Source organism: Triturus cristatus, chromosome 1_1 (assembly GCF_964204655.1).
Source record: "Triturus cristatus chromosome 1_1, aTriCri1.1, whole genome shotgun sequence".
NCBI classification, from domain to species: domain Eukaryota; kingdom Metazoa; phylum Chordata; class Amphibia; order Caudata; family Salamandridae; genus Triturus; species Triturus cristatus.
This window is the reverse complement of record NC_140579.1, coordinates 521,740,810-521,758,821: the sequence shown is the minus strand read 5'-3', so window position 1 is coordinate 521,758,821 and position 18,012 is coordinate 521,740,810. Positions and strand designations below refer to the sequence as shown.

At 48.1% G+C, this 18,012-nt stretch overlaps 1 protein-coding gene across 1 annotated transcript in view; it reads right to left on the bottom strand.

Moving 5' to 3' along the window:
* Positions 1–18,012, bottom strand: part of LOC146870530 (zinc finger BED domain-containing protein 5-like) — a 128,269-nt gene that overhangs the window by 33,606 nt on the left and 76,651 nt on the right. The window lies entirely within an intron of this gene.

Sequence of the window (18,012 nt, the reverse complement as noted above, 5' to 3'; positions counted from 1 at the left end):
CAAACACCACTGCACTACACTAAACCCTAAAACACTACCCCCTACACTACAAAAACACCACTGCACAAAAATAATCCCTAAAACACTAACCCAAGAATGACCCCCTACACTACACAAACACCACTGTACTACCCTAAAACAATACACCCAGCATGACCCCGTTCACTACCCAAACACAATTGCACTACACTAAACCCGAAAACACTACCCCCAGCATGACCCCCTATAAAACTCAAACACCACTGAACTACCCTAAACCCAAAAGCACAACCCCCTACACTACACAAACACCACTGCACTATCCTAAACCCTAAAACACTACCCCAGCACGATCGTCTACACTACACAAACACCACTGCACAACCCTAAACCCTAAAACACTACCCCAGCACGACTCCCTACACTACCCAAACACCACTGCACTACACTAAACCCTAAATCTATCCCCAGCATGACCTCCTACACTACACAAACACCACTGCACTGCCCAAAACCCTAAAACACTACCCCCAGCATGAACGACTACACTACCCAAACACAACTGCACTACACTAAACCCTAAAACACTACCCCCTACACTACAAAAATGCCACTGCACTACACTAATCCCTAAAACACTAACCCAAGAACGACCCCCTACACTACACAAACACCACTGCACTCTACTAAAACCCTAAATCTACCCTCAGCATGACCCCCCACAAGACACAAACACCACTGCACTGCCCTAAACCCTAAAACACTATCCCCAGCACAAATCCCTACACTACCCAAACACCACTGCTCTACCCTAAACCCTAAAACACTAACCCCAGCATGACCCCATACACTACCCAAACATCACTGCACTACCCTATACCCTAAAACATGACAACCTACACTTCACAAACACCACTGCACTACCCTAAGCCCTAAAACAAAATCCCCTACACTACACAAACACCAATGCAATAACCTAAACCCTAAAACACTACCCCCAGCACGACCCCCTACACTACACAAACACCACTACACTACCCTAAACCCTAAAACACTACCCAAGCACGACTCCCTACACTTCCCAAACACCACTGCACTAAACAAACCCCTAAATCTACACCCAGCATGACCTCCCACACTACACAAACACCACTGTACTACCCTAAACCCTAAAATACTATACCCCAGCACAAACCCCTACACTACCCGAACACCACTGAGCTACCCTAAACCCTTAAACACTAACCGCAGCATGACACCATACACTACCCAAACACCACTGCACTACCCTATACCCTAAAACATGACTCCCTCCACTACACAAACACCACAGCACTAGCCTAAACCCTAAAACACTACCCACAGCATGACCCAGTACACTACACAAACACCACTGCACTACGCTAAACCCCAAAACACTACCCCCTACACTACACAAACACCAGTGCACTACCCTAAAACCTAAAACACTACCACCAGCATGACCCCTACACAACCCAAACACCACTGCACTATCCTATACCCTAAAACACTACCCCCAGCATTACCCCCAACACTACACAAACACCACTGCACTACCCTTAACCCTAAAACACTACCCTCAGCATTACTCCCTATACTATAGAAACACCACTGCACTACCCTAAACCCTAAAATACTACCCCCAGCAAGACCCCCTCACAACACAAACACCACTGCACTACCCTAAACCCTAAATCTACCCCCAGCATGACCCCCTACACTACCCAAACACCACTGCACTACCCTAAACCCTAAAACACTACCCCCAGCATGAACCACTACACTACCCAAACACCACTGTATTACACTAAACCCTAAAACACTAACCCAAGAACGACCCCCTACACTACACAAACACCACTGTACTACCCTAAAACACTACACCCAGCATGACCCCGTTCACTACCCAAACACAATTGCACTACGCTAAACCCAAAAACACTACCCCCAGCATGACCCCCTATAATACCCAAACACCACTGAACTACCCTAAACCCAAAAACACAACCCCCTACACTACACAAACACCACTGCACTATCCTAAACCCTAAAACACTACCCCCAGCATGACCCCCTACACTACCCAAACACCACTGCACAACCCTAATCCATAAATCTAACCCCAGCACAACCCCGTAGACTACTCAAACACCACTGCACTACCCTAAACCCTAAAACACTGCCCCCAGCATGACCCCTTACACTACACAAACACCACTTTATGACCCTAAATCCTAAATCTGCACCCAGCATGGCCTCCTACACTACACAAACACCACTGCACTACCCTAAACCCTAAAACATTACCCCAAGCACGACCCCCTACACCACACAAACACCACTGTACAACACTACACCTAAAAACACTACCCTCAGCACAAACCCCTACACTACCCAAACACCACTGCACTACCCTAAACCCTAAAACACAATCCCTACACTACAGAAACACCACTGCACTACCCTAAACCCTAAAACACTACTCCAGCACGACTCCCTACACTAACCAAACACCACTGCACTACCCTAAACCCTAAATCTACCACCAGCATGACCCCCCACACTACACAAATATCACTGCACTGCCCTAAACCCTAAAACACTATCCCCAGCACAAATCCCTACACTACCCAAACACCACTGCACTACCCTAAACCCTAAAACACAACCCCCAGCATGACCCCCTACACTACCCAAACATCACTGCACTACCCTATACCCTAAAACATGACCCCCTACACTACACAAACACCACTGCACTACCCTAAGCCCTAAAACACAATCCCCTACACTACACAAACACCAATGCAATACCCTAAACCCTAAAACACTACCCCTAGCACGACCCCCTACACTACACAAACACCACTGCACTACCCTAAACCCTAAAACACTACCCCAGTACGACTCCCTACACTTCCCAAATACCACTGCACTACACAAACCCCTAAATCTACACCCAGCATGACCTCCCACACTGCACAAACACCACTGTACTACCCTAAACCCTAAAACACTATCCCCAGCACAAACCCCTACACTACCCAAACACCACTGAACTACCCTAAACACTAACCCCAGCATGACACCATACACTACCCAAAAACCACTGCACTACCCTATACCCTAAAACATGACTCCCAACACTACACAAACACCACTGCACTACCTTAAACCCTCAAACACTACCCACAGCATGACCCCCTACACTACACAAACACCACTGCACTACGCTAAACCCTAAAACACTACCCCCTACACTATACAAACACCAGTGCACTACCCTAAAACCTAAAACACTACCCCCAGCATGACCCCCTACACTACACAGACACCACTGTGCTACCCTAAACCCTAACACACTACCCCCAGCATGACCCCTACACAACCCAAAAACCACTGCACTATCCTATACCCTAAAACACTACCCCCAGCATTACCCCCTATACTACACTATCCTACACTGCACTATCCTATACCCTAAAACACTACCCCAGCAAGACCCCCTCACAACATAAACACCACTGCACTACTCTAAACCCTAAATCTACCCCAACATGACCCCTACACTACCCAAACACCACTACACTACCCTAAACCCTAAAACACCATGCCCAGCATGAACCACTATACTACTAAAACACCACTGCACTACACTAAACCCTAAAACACTACCCCCTACCCTACAAAAACACCACTGCACTACCCTAATCCCTAAAACACTACCCCAAGAACGACCCCATACACCACACAAACACCACTGTCCTACCCTAAACCCTAAAACACTACCCCCAGCACAACCCCTACACTACACAACCACCACTGCACTACCCTAATCCATAAAACACAACCCCAGCACGACTCCCTACACTACCCGAACACCACTGCACTACACTAAACCCTAAATCTACCCCCAGCATGAACTCCCACACTACACAAACACCACTGCACTGCCCTAAATCCTAAAACACTATCCCCAGCACAAACCCCTATACTACACAAACACCACTGCACTACCCTAATCCCTAAAACACTACCCCAAGAACGACCCCATACACTACACAAACACCACTGTACTACCCTAAACCTTAAAACACTACCCCCAGCATGACCCCCTTCACTACCCAAACACAACTGCACTACGCTAAACCCAAAAGTACTACCCCCAGCATGAACCCCTACACTACTCAAACACCACTGCACTACCCTAAAACCAAAAACACGACCCCCTACACTACACAAACACCACTTCACTACCCTAAACCCCAAAACACTACCTCCAGCACAACCCCTACACTACAGAAACACCACTGCACTATCCTAAACCATAAAACACAACCCCAGCACGACTCCCTACACTACCCAAACACCCCTGCACTACACTAAACCCTAAATCTACCCACAGCATGACCTCTCACACAACACAAACACCACTGCACTGCCCTAAACCCTAAAACACTATCCCCAGCACACACCCCTATACTACACAAACACCACTGCACTACCCTAAACTCTAAAACACTAACCCCAGCATGACCCCCTACACTACCCAAACACCACTGCACTACCCTATACCCTAAAACATGACCCCCTACACTACACATGACCCACATGACTACACAAACACCACTGTACTACCCTAAACCCTAAAACACTACCCCCAGCAAGACCCCTCACAACACAATCACCACTGCACTACCCTAAACCCAAAATCTACCCCCATCATGACCCCCAACACTACACAAACACCACTGCATTACCCTAAACCCTAAAATACTACCCCCAGCAAGACCCCCTCACAACACAAACACCACTGCACTACCCTAAACCCTCATTCTACCCCCTGCATGACCCCCTACACTACCCAAACACCACTGCACTACCCTAAACCCTAAAACACTACCCCCAGCATGAACCACTACACTACCCAAACACCACTGCACTACACTAAACCCTAAAACACTACCCCAGCACGACTCCCTACACCCAAACACCACTGCACTACAAAAACCCCTAAATCTACACCCAGCATGACCACCCACACTACACAAACACCATTGTACTACCATAAACCCTAAAACACTATCCCCAGCACAAACCCCTACACTACCCAAACACCACTGAACTACCCTACACCCTTAAACGCTAACCCCAGCATGACACCATACACTACCAAAACACAACTGCACTACCCTATACCCTAAAACATGACTCCCTATACTACACAAACACTACTGCACTACCCTAAACCCTAAAACACTACCCACAGCATGACCCCCTACACTACACAAACACCACTGCACTATGCTAAACCCTAAAACACTACCCCCTACACTACACAAACACCAGTGCACTACTCTAAAACCTAATACACTACCCCCAGCATGACCCCCTACACTACACAGACACCACTGCGCTACCCTAAACCCTAACACACTACCCCAGCATGACCCCTACACAACCCAAACACCACTGCACTATCCTATACCCTAAAACACTACCCCCAGTATTACCCCCTATACTATTGAAACACCACTGCACTACCCTAAACCCTAAAACACTACCCCCAGAAAGACTCCCTCACAACACAATCACCACTGCACTACCCTAAACCCTAAATCTACCCCCAACATGACCCCCAACACTACACAAACACCACTGTCCTACCCTTAACCCTAAAACACTACCCTCAGCATTACTCCCTATACTATAGAAACACCACTGCACTACCCTAAACCCTAAAACACTACCCCCAGCAAGACCCCCTCACAACTCAAACATCACTGCACTACCCTAAAGCCTAAATCTACCCCCAACATGACCCCCTACACTACCCAAACACCACTGCACTACACTAAACCCTAAAACACTACCCCCTGCACTACAAAAACACCACTGCACAACACTAATCCCTAAAACACGAACCCAAAAGCACAACCCCCTACACTACATAAACACCACTGCGCTATCCTAAACCCTAAAACACTACCCCAGCACGATCCTCTACACTACACAAACACCACTGCACAACCCTAAGCCCTAAAACACAATCCAAAACACTACACAAACACCACTGCACTACCCTAAACCATAAAACACTACCCCCAGCAAGACCCCCTCACAACACAATCACCACTGCACTACCCTAAACCCTAAATCTATCCCCAACATGACCCCCAACACTACACAAACACCACTGTCCTACCCTTAACCCTAAAACACCACCCTCAGCATTACTCCCTATACTATAGAAACACCACTGCACTACCCTAAACCCTAAAACACTACCCCCAGCAAGACCCCCTCACAACTCAAACACCACTGCACTACCCTAAACCCTAAATCTACCCCCAACATGACCCCCTACACTACCCAAACACCACTGCACTACCCTAAACCCTAAAACACTACCCCCAGCATGAACCACTACACTACCCAAACACCACTGCACTACACTAAACCCTAAAACACTACCCCCTACACTACAAAAACACCACTGCACAACACTAATCCCTAAAACACTAACCCAAGAATGACCCCCTACACTACACAAACACCACTGTACTACCCGAAAACACTACACCCAGCATGACCCCGTTCACTACCCAAACACAATTGCACTACGCTAAACCCAAAAACACTACCCCCAGCATGACCCCCTATAATACCCAAACACCACTGAACTACCCTAAACCCAAAAGCACAACCCCCTACACTACACAAACACCACTGCACTATCCTAAACCCTAAAACAGTACCCCAGCACGATCCTCTACACTACACAAACACCACTGCACAACCCTAAACCCTAAAACACTACCCCAGCACGACTCCCTACACTACCCAAACACCACTGCACTACACTAAACCCTAAATCTACCCCCAGCATGACCTCCTACACTACACAAACACCACTGCACTGCCCTAAACCCTAAAACACTACCCCCAGCATGAACGACTACACTACCCAAAACCAACTGCACTACACTAAACCCTAAAACACTACCCCCTACACTGCAAAAACACCACTGCACTACACTAATCCCTAAAACACTAACCCAAGAACGACCCCCTACACTACACAAACACCACTGCACTACACTAAACCCTAAATCTACCCCCAGCATGACCCCCACCCTACACAAACACCACGGCACTGCCCTAAACCCTAAAACACTGCCCCCAGCATGACCCCCCACACTACACAAACACCACTGCACTACCCTAAACCCTAAAACACTACCCCACACAAAACACAAACACCACTGCTCTACCCTAAACCCTAAATCTACCCCAGCATGACCCCCTACACTACCCAAACACCACTGCACTACCCTAAACCCTAAAGCACTACCCCAGCATGAACCCCTACACTACCCAAACAGCACTGCACTGCCCCAAACTATAAAACACTACCCACAGCACGACCCCCTACACTACCCAAACACCACTGCACTACCCTAAACCCTAAAACACTGCCCCCAGCATCACCCCTTACACTACACAAACACCACTGTATGAGCCTAAACCCTAAATCTACACCCAGCATGACCTCCTACACTACACAAACACCACTGCACTACCCTAAACCCTAAAACACTACCCCCAGCATGAACAACTACTCTACCCAAACACCACTGCACTACACTAAACCTAAAAACACTACCCCCAGCACAAACCCCTACACTACCCAAACACCACTGCACTACCCTAGGCCCTAAAACACAACCCCCTACACTACAGAAACACCACTGCACTACCCTAAACCCTAAAATACTACTCCAGCACGACTCCCTACAGTAACCAAACACCACTGCAATACACTACACCCTAAATCTACCCCCAGCATGACCCCCACACTACACAAACAGCACTGCACTGCCCTAAACCCTAAAACACTATCCCCAGCACAAATCCCTACACTACCCAAACAGCACTGCACTGCCCCAAACTATAAAACACTACCCACAGCACGACCCCCTATACTACCCAAACACCACTGCACTACCCTAAACCCTAAAGCACTAACCCCAGCATGACCCCCTACACTACCCAAACACGACTGCTCTAGGCTATACCCTAAAACATGACCCCCTACACTACATAAACACCACTGCACTACCCTAAGCCCTAAAACACAATACCCTACACTACACAAACACCAATGCAATATGCTAAACCCTAATACACTTCCCCCATCACGACCCCCTACACTACATAAACACCACTGCACTACCCTAAACCCTAAAACACTACCCCAGCACGACTCCTTACACTTCCCAAACACCACTGCACTACACAAGCCCCTAAATCTACACCTAGCATGACCTCCCACACTACACAAACACCACTGTACCACCCTAAACATTAAAACACTATCCCCAGCTCAAACCCATACACGACACAAACACCACTGAACTACCCTAAACCCTTAAACATGACTTCCTACACTACACAAACACCACTGAACTACCCTAAACCCTAAAACACTACCCAGAGCATGACCCCCTACACGACACAAACACCACTGCACTACGCTAAACCCTAAAACACTACCCCCTACACTACACAAACACCAGTGCACTACCCTAAAACACTACCCCCAGCATGAACCCCTACATTACACAGACACCACTGTGCTACCCTAAACCCTAACACACTACCCCCAGCATGACCCCTACACAACCCAAACACCACTGCACTATCCTATACCCTAAAACACTACCCCATACAAAACACAAACACCACTGCTCTACCCTAAACCCTAAATCTACCACAGCATGACCCCCTACACTACCCAAACACCACTGCACTACCCTAAACCCTAAAGCACTACCCCCAGCATGAACCCCTACACTACCCAAACAGCACTGCACTGCCCCACACTATAAAACACTACCCACAGCACGACCCCCTACACTACCCAAACACCACTGCACTACCCTAAACCCTAAAACACTGCCCCCAGCATGACCCCTTACACTACACAAACACCACTGGATGAGCCTAAACCCTAAATCTACACCCAGCATGATCTCCTACACTACCCAAACACCACTGCACTACCCTAAACCCTAAAACACTAACCCCCGCATGACCCCCTACACTACCCAAACACCACTGCATTAGGCTATACCCTAAAACATGACCCCCTACACTACACAAACACCACTGCACTACCCTAAGCCCTAAAACACAATCCCCTACACTACACAAACACCAATGCAATACCCTAAACGCTAATACACTACCCCCATCAGGACCCCCTACACTACACAATCATCACTGCACTACCCTAAACCCTTAAACACTAACCCCAGCAGGACACCATACACTACCCAAACACCACTGCACTGCCCTATACCCTAAAACATGACTTCCTACACTACACAAACACCACTGCACTACCCTAAACCCTAAAACACTACCCACAGCATGACCTCCTACACTACACAAACACCACTGCACTACGCTAAACCCTAAAACACTACCCCCTACACTACACAAACACCAGTGCACTACCCTAAACCCTAAAACACTACCCCCAGCATGACCACCCTACACTACACAGACACCACTGTGCTACCCTAAACCCTAACACACTACCCCTAGCATGACCCCTACACAACCCAAACACCACTGCACTATCCTATACCCTAAAACACTACCCCCAGCATTACCCCATATACTATTGAAACACCACTGCACTACCCTAAACCCTAAAACACTACCCCGAGCAAGACCCCCTCACAACACAAACACCACTGCACTACCCTAAACCATAAATCTACCCCAAACATGACTCCCGACACTACACAAACACCACTACACTACCCTAAACCCTAAAACACTACCCCCAGCATTACTCCCTATGCAATAGAAACACCACTGCACTACCCTAAACCCAAAAACCCTACCCCCAGGAAGACCCCCTCACAACATAAACACCACTGCGCTACCTTAAACCCTAAATCTATCCCAACATGACCCCCTACACTACCCAAACCCCACTACACTACCCTAAACCCTAAAACACTATGCCCAGCATGAACCACTATACTACCCAAACACCACTGCACTACACTAAACCCTAAAACACTACCCATACACTCAAAAACACCACTGCACTACCCTAAACCCTAAAACACTACCCCCAGCATGACCCTCTTCACTACCCAAACACAACTGCACTACGCTAAACCCAAAAACACTACCCCCAGTATAAACCCCTACACTACTCAAACACCACTGCACTACTCTAAACCCAAAAACACGACCCCCTACACTACACAAACACCACTGCACTACCCTAAACACTAAAACACTACCCACAGCACAACCCCTACACTACACAAATACCACTGCACTACCCTAAACCATAACACACAACACCAGCACGACTCCTTACACTACCCAAACACCACTGCACAACACTAAACCCTAAATCTACCCCTAGCATGACCTCCCACACTACACTAACACCACTGCCCTAAACCCTAAAACACTATCCCCAGCACAAACCCCTATACTACACAAACACCACTGCACTACCCTAAACACTAAAACACTAACCCCAGCATGACCCCCCACACTACCCAAACACCACTGCACTACCCTATACCCTAAAACATGACCCCCTACACTACACAAACACCACTGCACTACCCTAAACCCTAAAACACTACCTCCTACAAAACACAAACACCACTGCACTACCCTAAACCCTAAATCTACCCTAACATGACCCCCTACACTACCCAAACACCGCTGCTCTACCATAAACCCTAAAGCACTACCTCAAGCATGAACCCCTACACTACCCAAACACCCCTGCACTGCCCCAAACTATAAAACACTACCCCCAGTACGACCCCCTACACTACACAAGTACCACTGCACCACCCTAAACCCTAAAAATACTACCCCCAGCACGACAACCTACACTACCCAAACACCACTGCACTACCCTAAACCCTAAAACACTGCCCCCAGCATGGCCCCCTACACTACACAAACACCACTGCACTACCCTAAACCCTAAAACACTACCGCATACAAAACACAAACACCACTGCACTACCCTAATTCCCAAAACACGACCCCCTACACTACACAAACACCACTGCACTACCCTAGACCCGAAAACACTACCCCCAACACAACCCCTACACTACACAAACACCACTGCACTACCCTAAACCCTAAAACACTACCCCCAGCATGACCCCCCTATACTACACAGACACCACTGTGCTACCCTAAACCCTAACACACTATCCCCAGCATGACCCCTACACAACCCAAACACCACTGCACTATCCTATACCCTAAAACACTACCCCCAGCATGACCCCCCTACACTACACAGACACCACTGTGCTACCCTAAACCCTAACACACTACCCCCAGCATGACCCCTACACAACCCAAACACCACTGCACTACCCTAAACCCTAAAACACTACCTCGAGCAAGACCCCCTCACAACACAAACACCACTGCACTACCCTAAACCCTAAATCTACCCCAAACATGACCCCCAACACTACACAAACACCACTACACTACCCTAAACCCTAAAACACTACCCCCAGCATTACTCCCTATGCAATAGAAACACCACTGCACTACCCTAAACCCTAAAACCCTACTCCCAGGAAGACCCCCTCACAACATAAACACCACTGCGCTACCCTAAACCTTAAATCTATCCCAACATGACCCCCTACACTACCCAAACACCACTACACTACCCTAAACCCTAAAACACTACCCCCAGCATGAGCCACTATACTATCCAAACACCACTGCACTACACTAAACCCTAAAATACTACCCCCTTTTCTACAAAAACACCACTGCACTACTCTAATCCCTAAAACACTACAATAAGAACGACGCCATACACTACACAAACACCACTGTACTACCCTAAACCCTAAAACACTACCCCCAGCATGACCCCCTTCACTACCCAAACACAACTGCACTACGCTAAACCCAAAAACACTACCCCCAGCATGAACCCCTACACTACTCAAACACCACTGCACTACTCTAAACCCCAAAACACGACCCCCTACACTACACAAATACCACTGTACTCCCCTAAACCATAAAACACAACCCCAGCACGACTCCTTACACTACCCAAACACCACTGCACAACACTAAACCCTAAATCTACCCCTAGCATGACCTCCCACACTACACAAACACCACTGCACTGCCCTAAACCCTAAAACACCATCCCCAGCACAAACCCCTATACTACACAAACACCACTACACTACCCTAAACACTAAAACACTAACCCCAGCATGACCCCCCACACTACCCAAACACCACTGCACTACCATATACCCTAAAACATGACCCCCTACACTACACAAACACCACTGCACTACCCTAAACCCTAAAATACTACCTCCTACAAAACACAAACACCACTGCACTACCCTAAACCCTAAATCTACCCTGACATGACCCCCTACACTACCCAAACACCACTGCTCTACCATAAACCCTAAAGCACTACCTCAAGCATGAACCCCTACACTACCCAAACACCCCTGCACTGCCCCAAACTATAAAACACTACCCCCAGTACGACCCCCTACACTACACAAGTACCACTGCACCACCCTAAACCCTAAAAATACTACCCCCAGCACGACAACCTACACTACCCAAACACCACTGCACTACCCTAAACCCTAAAACACTGCCCCCAGCATGGCCCCCTACACTACACAAACACCACTGCACTACCCTAAACCCTAAAACACTACCGCATACAAAACACAAACACCACTGCACTACCCTAATTCCCAAAACACGACCCCCTACACTACACAAACACCACTGCACTACCCTAGACCCGAAAACACTACCCCCAACACAACCCCTACACTACACAAACACCACTGCACTACCCTAAACCCTAAAACACTACCCCCAGCATGACCCCCCTATACTACACAGACACCACTGTGCTACCCTAAACCCTAACACACTACCCCCAGCATGACCCCTACACAACCCAAACACCACTGCACTATCCTATACCCTAAAACACTACCCCCAGCATGACCCCCCTACACTACACAGACACCACTGTGCTACCCTAAACCCTAACACACTACCCCCAGCATGACCCCTACACAACCCAAACACCACTGCACTACCCTAAACCCTAAAACACTACCTCGAGCAAGACCCCCTCACAACACAAACACCACTGCACTACCCTAAACCCTAAATCTACCCCAAACATGACCCCCAACACTACACAAACACCACTACACTACCCTAAACCCTAAAACACTACCCCCAGCATTACTCCCTATGCAATAGAAACACCACTGCACTACCCTAAACCCTAAAACCCTACTCCCAGGAAGACCCCCTCACAACATAAACACCACTGCGCTACCCTAAACCTTAAATCTATCCCAACATGACCCCCTACACTACCCAAACACCACTACACTACCCTAAACCCTAAAACACTACCCCCAGCATGAGCCACTATACTATCCAAACACCACTGCACTACACTAAACCCTAAAATACTACCCCCTTTTCTACAAAAACACCACTGCACTACTCTAATCCCTAAAACACTACAATAAGAACGACGCCATACACTACACAAACACCACTGTACTACCCTAAACCCTAAAACACTACCCCCAGCATGACCCCCTTCACTACCCAAACACAACTGCACTACGCTAAACCCAAAAACACTACCCCCAGCATGAACCCCTACACTACTCAAACACCACTGCACTACTCTAAACCCCAAAACACGACCCCCTACACTACACAAATACCACTGTACTCCCCTAAACCATAAAACACAACCCCAGCACGACTCCTTACACTACCCAAACACCACTGCACAACACTAAACCCTAAATCTACCCCTAGCATGACCTCCCACACTACACAAACACCACTGCACTGCCCTAAACCCTAAAACACCATCCCCAGCACAAACCCCTATACTACACAAACACCACTACACTACCCTAAACACTAAAACACTAACCCCAGCATGACCCCCCACACTACCCAAACACCACTGCACTACCATATACCCTAAAACATGACCCCCTACACTACACAAACACCACTGCACTACCCTAAACCCTAAAATACTACCTCCTACAAAACACAAACACCACTGCACTACCCTAAACCCTAAATCTACCCTGACATGACCCCCTACACTACCCAAACACCACTGCTCTACCATAAACCCTAAAGCAATACCTCCAGCATGAACCCCTACACTACCCAAACACCACTGCACTGCCCCAAACTATAAAACACTACCCCCAGCACGACCCCCTACACTACACAAGCACCACTGCACCACCCTAAACCCTAAAAATACTACCCCCAGCACGACACCCTACACTACCCAAACACCACTGCACTACCCTAAACCCTAAAACACTGCCCCCAGCATTGCCCCCTACACTACACAAACACCACTGCACTACCCTAAACCCTAAAACACTACCCCATACAAAACACAAACACCACTGCACTACCCTAAACCCTAAATCTACCCTAGAATGACCCATTAAACTACCAAAATACCACTGCACTACCCTAAACCCTAAAGCACTACCCCAGCATGAACCCCTACACTACCCAAACAGCACTGCACTGCCCCAAACTATAAAACACTACCCACAGCACGACCCCCTACACTACCCAAACACCACTGCACTACCCTAAACCCTAAAACACAACCCCCTACACTACAGAAACACCACTGCACTACCCTAAACCCTAAAACACTACTCCAGTACGACTCCCTACACTAACCAAACACCACTGCACTATACTATACCATAAATCTACCCCCAGCATGACCTCCCACACTACACAAACACCACTGCACTGCCCCAAACCCTAAAACACTAATCCCCAGCACAAATCCCTACACTACTCAAACACCACTGCACTACCCTAAACCCAAAAACACAACCCCCTACACTACACAAACACCACTGCACTACCCTAAACCCGAAAACACTACCCCCAACACAACCCCTACACTACACAAACACTACTGCACTACCCTAATCCCTAAAACACTACCCCCAGCATGACCCCCTACACTACACAGACACCACTGTGCTACCCTAAACCCTAAAACACTACCCCCAGCATGACCCCTACACTACCCAAACACCACTGCACTAGCCTACACCCTAAACACTACCCCCAGCATTAACCCCTATACTATAGAAACACCACTGCACTACCCTCAACCCTAAAACACTACCCCCAGCAAGACCCCCTCACAACACAAACACCACTGCACTTCCCTAAACCCTAAATCTACCCCCAACATGACACCCAACACTACGCAAACACCACTGCACTACCCTTAACCCTAAAACACTACCCTCAGCATTACTCCTTATACTATAGACACCACTGCACTACCCTAAACCCTAAAACACTGCCCCCAGCATGAACCACTACACTACCCAAACACCACTGCACTACACTAAACCCTAAAACACTACACCCTACACTTCAAAAACACCACTGCACTACCCTAATCCCTAAAACACTAACCAAAGAACGACCCCCTACACTACACAAACACCACTGTACTACCCTAAAACACTACACCCAGCATGACCCCGTTCACTACCCAAACACAATTGCACTACGCTAAACCCCAAAACACTACCCCGAGCATGACCCCCTACATTAACCAAACACCACTGAACTACCCTAAACCTAAAAACACGACCCCCTTCACTACACAACCACCACTACACTATCCTAAACCCTCAAACACTACCCCAGCACGATCCCCTACACTACACAAACACAACTGCACAACCCTAAAACACTACACCAGCACGACTCCCTACACTACCCAAACACCACTGTACTACACTAAACACTAAATCTACCCACAGCATGACCTCCCACACTACACAAACACCACTGCACTGCCCTAAACAATAAAACACTATCCCCAGCACAAAGCCCTACACTACACAAACACCACTGCACTACCCTAAACTCTAAAACACTAACCCCAGCATGACCCCCTACACTACCCAAACACCACTGTACTACCCTATACCCTAAAACATGACCCCCTACACTACACAAACACCACAGCACTACCCTAAACCCTAAAACACTACCCACAGCATGACCCCCTACACTACACAAACACCATTGCATTACCCTAAACCCTAAATCTATCCCAGCATTACTCCCTACACTACCCAAACACCACTGCGCTACCCTAAACCCTAAAGCACTACCCCCAGCATGAACCCCTACACTACCCAAACAGCACTGCACTTCCCCGAACTATAAAACACTACCCACAGCACGACCCCCTACACTACCCAAACACCACTGCACTACCCTAAACCCTAAAACACTGCCCCCAGCATGACCCATTATACTACACAAACACCACTGTATGACCCTAAACCCTAAATCTGCACCCAGCATGACCTCCTACACTATACAAACACCACTGCACTACCCAAAACCCTAAGACACTACCCCAAGCACAACTCCCTACACTACACAAATACCACTGTACTATGCTAAACCTAAAAACACTACCCCCAGCACAAACCCCTACACTACCCAAACACCACTGCACTACCCTAAACCCTAAAACACAACCCCTACACTACAGAAACACCACTGCACTACCCTAAACCCTAAAACACTACCCCAAGCATGACCCCCTACACTAACCAAACACCACTGCACTACCCTAAACCCTAAATCTACCCTGACATGACCCCCTACACTACCCAAACACCACTGCTCTACCATAAACCCTAAAGCAATACCTCCAGCATGAACCCCTACACTACCCAAACACCACTGCACTGCCCCAAACTATAAAACACTACCCCCAGCACGACCCCCTACACTACACAAGCACCACTGCACCACCCTAAACCCTAAAAATACTACCCCCAGCACGACACACTACACTACCCAAACACCACTGCACTACCCTAAACCCTAAAACACTGCCCCCAGCATGGCCCCCTACACTACACAAACACCACTGCACTACCCTAAACCCTACAACACTACCCCATACAAAACACAAACACCACTGCACTACCCTAAACCCTAAATCTACCCTAGAATGACCCATTAAACTACCAAAACACCACTGCACTACCCTAAACCCTAAAGCGCTACCCCAGCATGAACCCCTACACTACCCAAACAGCACTGCACTGCCCCAAACTATAAAACACTACCCACAGCACGACCCCCTACACTACCCAAACACCACTGCACTACCCTAAACCCTAAAACACAACCCCCTACACTACAGAAACACCACTGCACTACCCTAAACCCTAAAACACTACTCCAGTACGACTCCCTACACTAACCAAACACCACTGCACTATACTATACCCTAAATCTACCCCCAGCATGACCTCCCACACTACACAAACACCACTGCACTGCCCCAAACCCTAAAACACTAATCCCCAGCACAAATCCCTACACTACTCAAACACCACTGCACTACCCTAAACCCAAAAACACAACCCCCTACACTACACAAACACCACTGCACTACCCTAAACCCGAAAACACTACCCCCAACACAACACAAACACTACTGCACTACCCTAAACCCTAAAACACTACCCCCAGCATGACCCCCTACACTACACAGACACCACTGTGCTACCCTAAACCCTAAAACACTACCCCCAGCATGACCCCTACACTACCCAAACACCACTGCACAAGCCTACACCCTAAACACTACCCCCAGCATTAACCCCTATACTATAGAAACACCACTGCACTACCCTCAACCCTAAAACACTACCCCCAGCAAGACCCCCTCACAACACAAACACCACTGCACTTCCCTAAACCCTAAATCTACCCCCAACATGACACCCAACACTACGCAAACACCACTGCACTACCCTTAACCCTAAAACACTACCCTCAGCA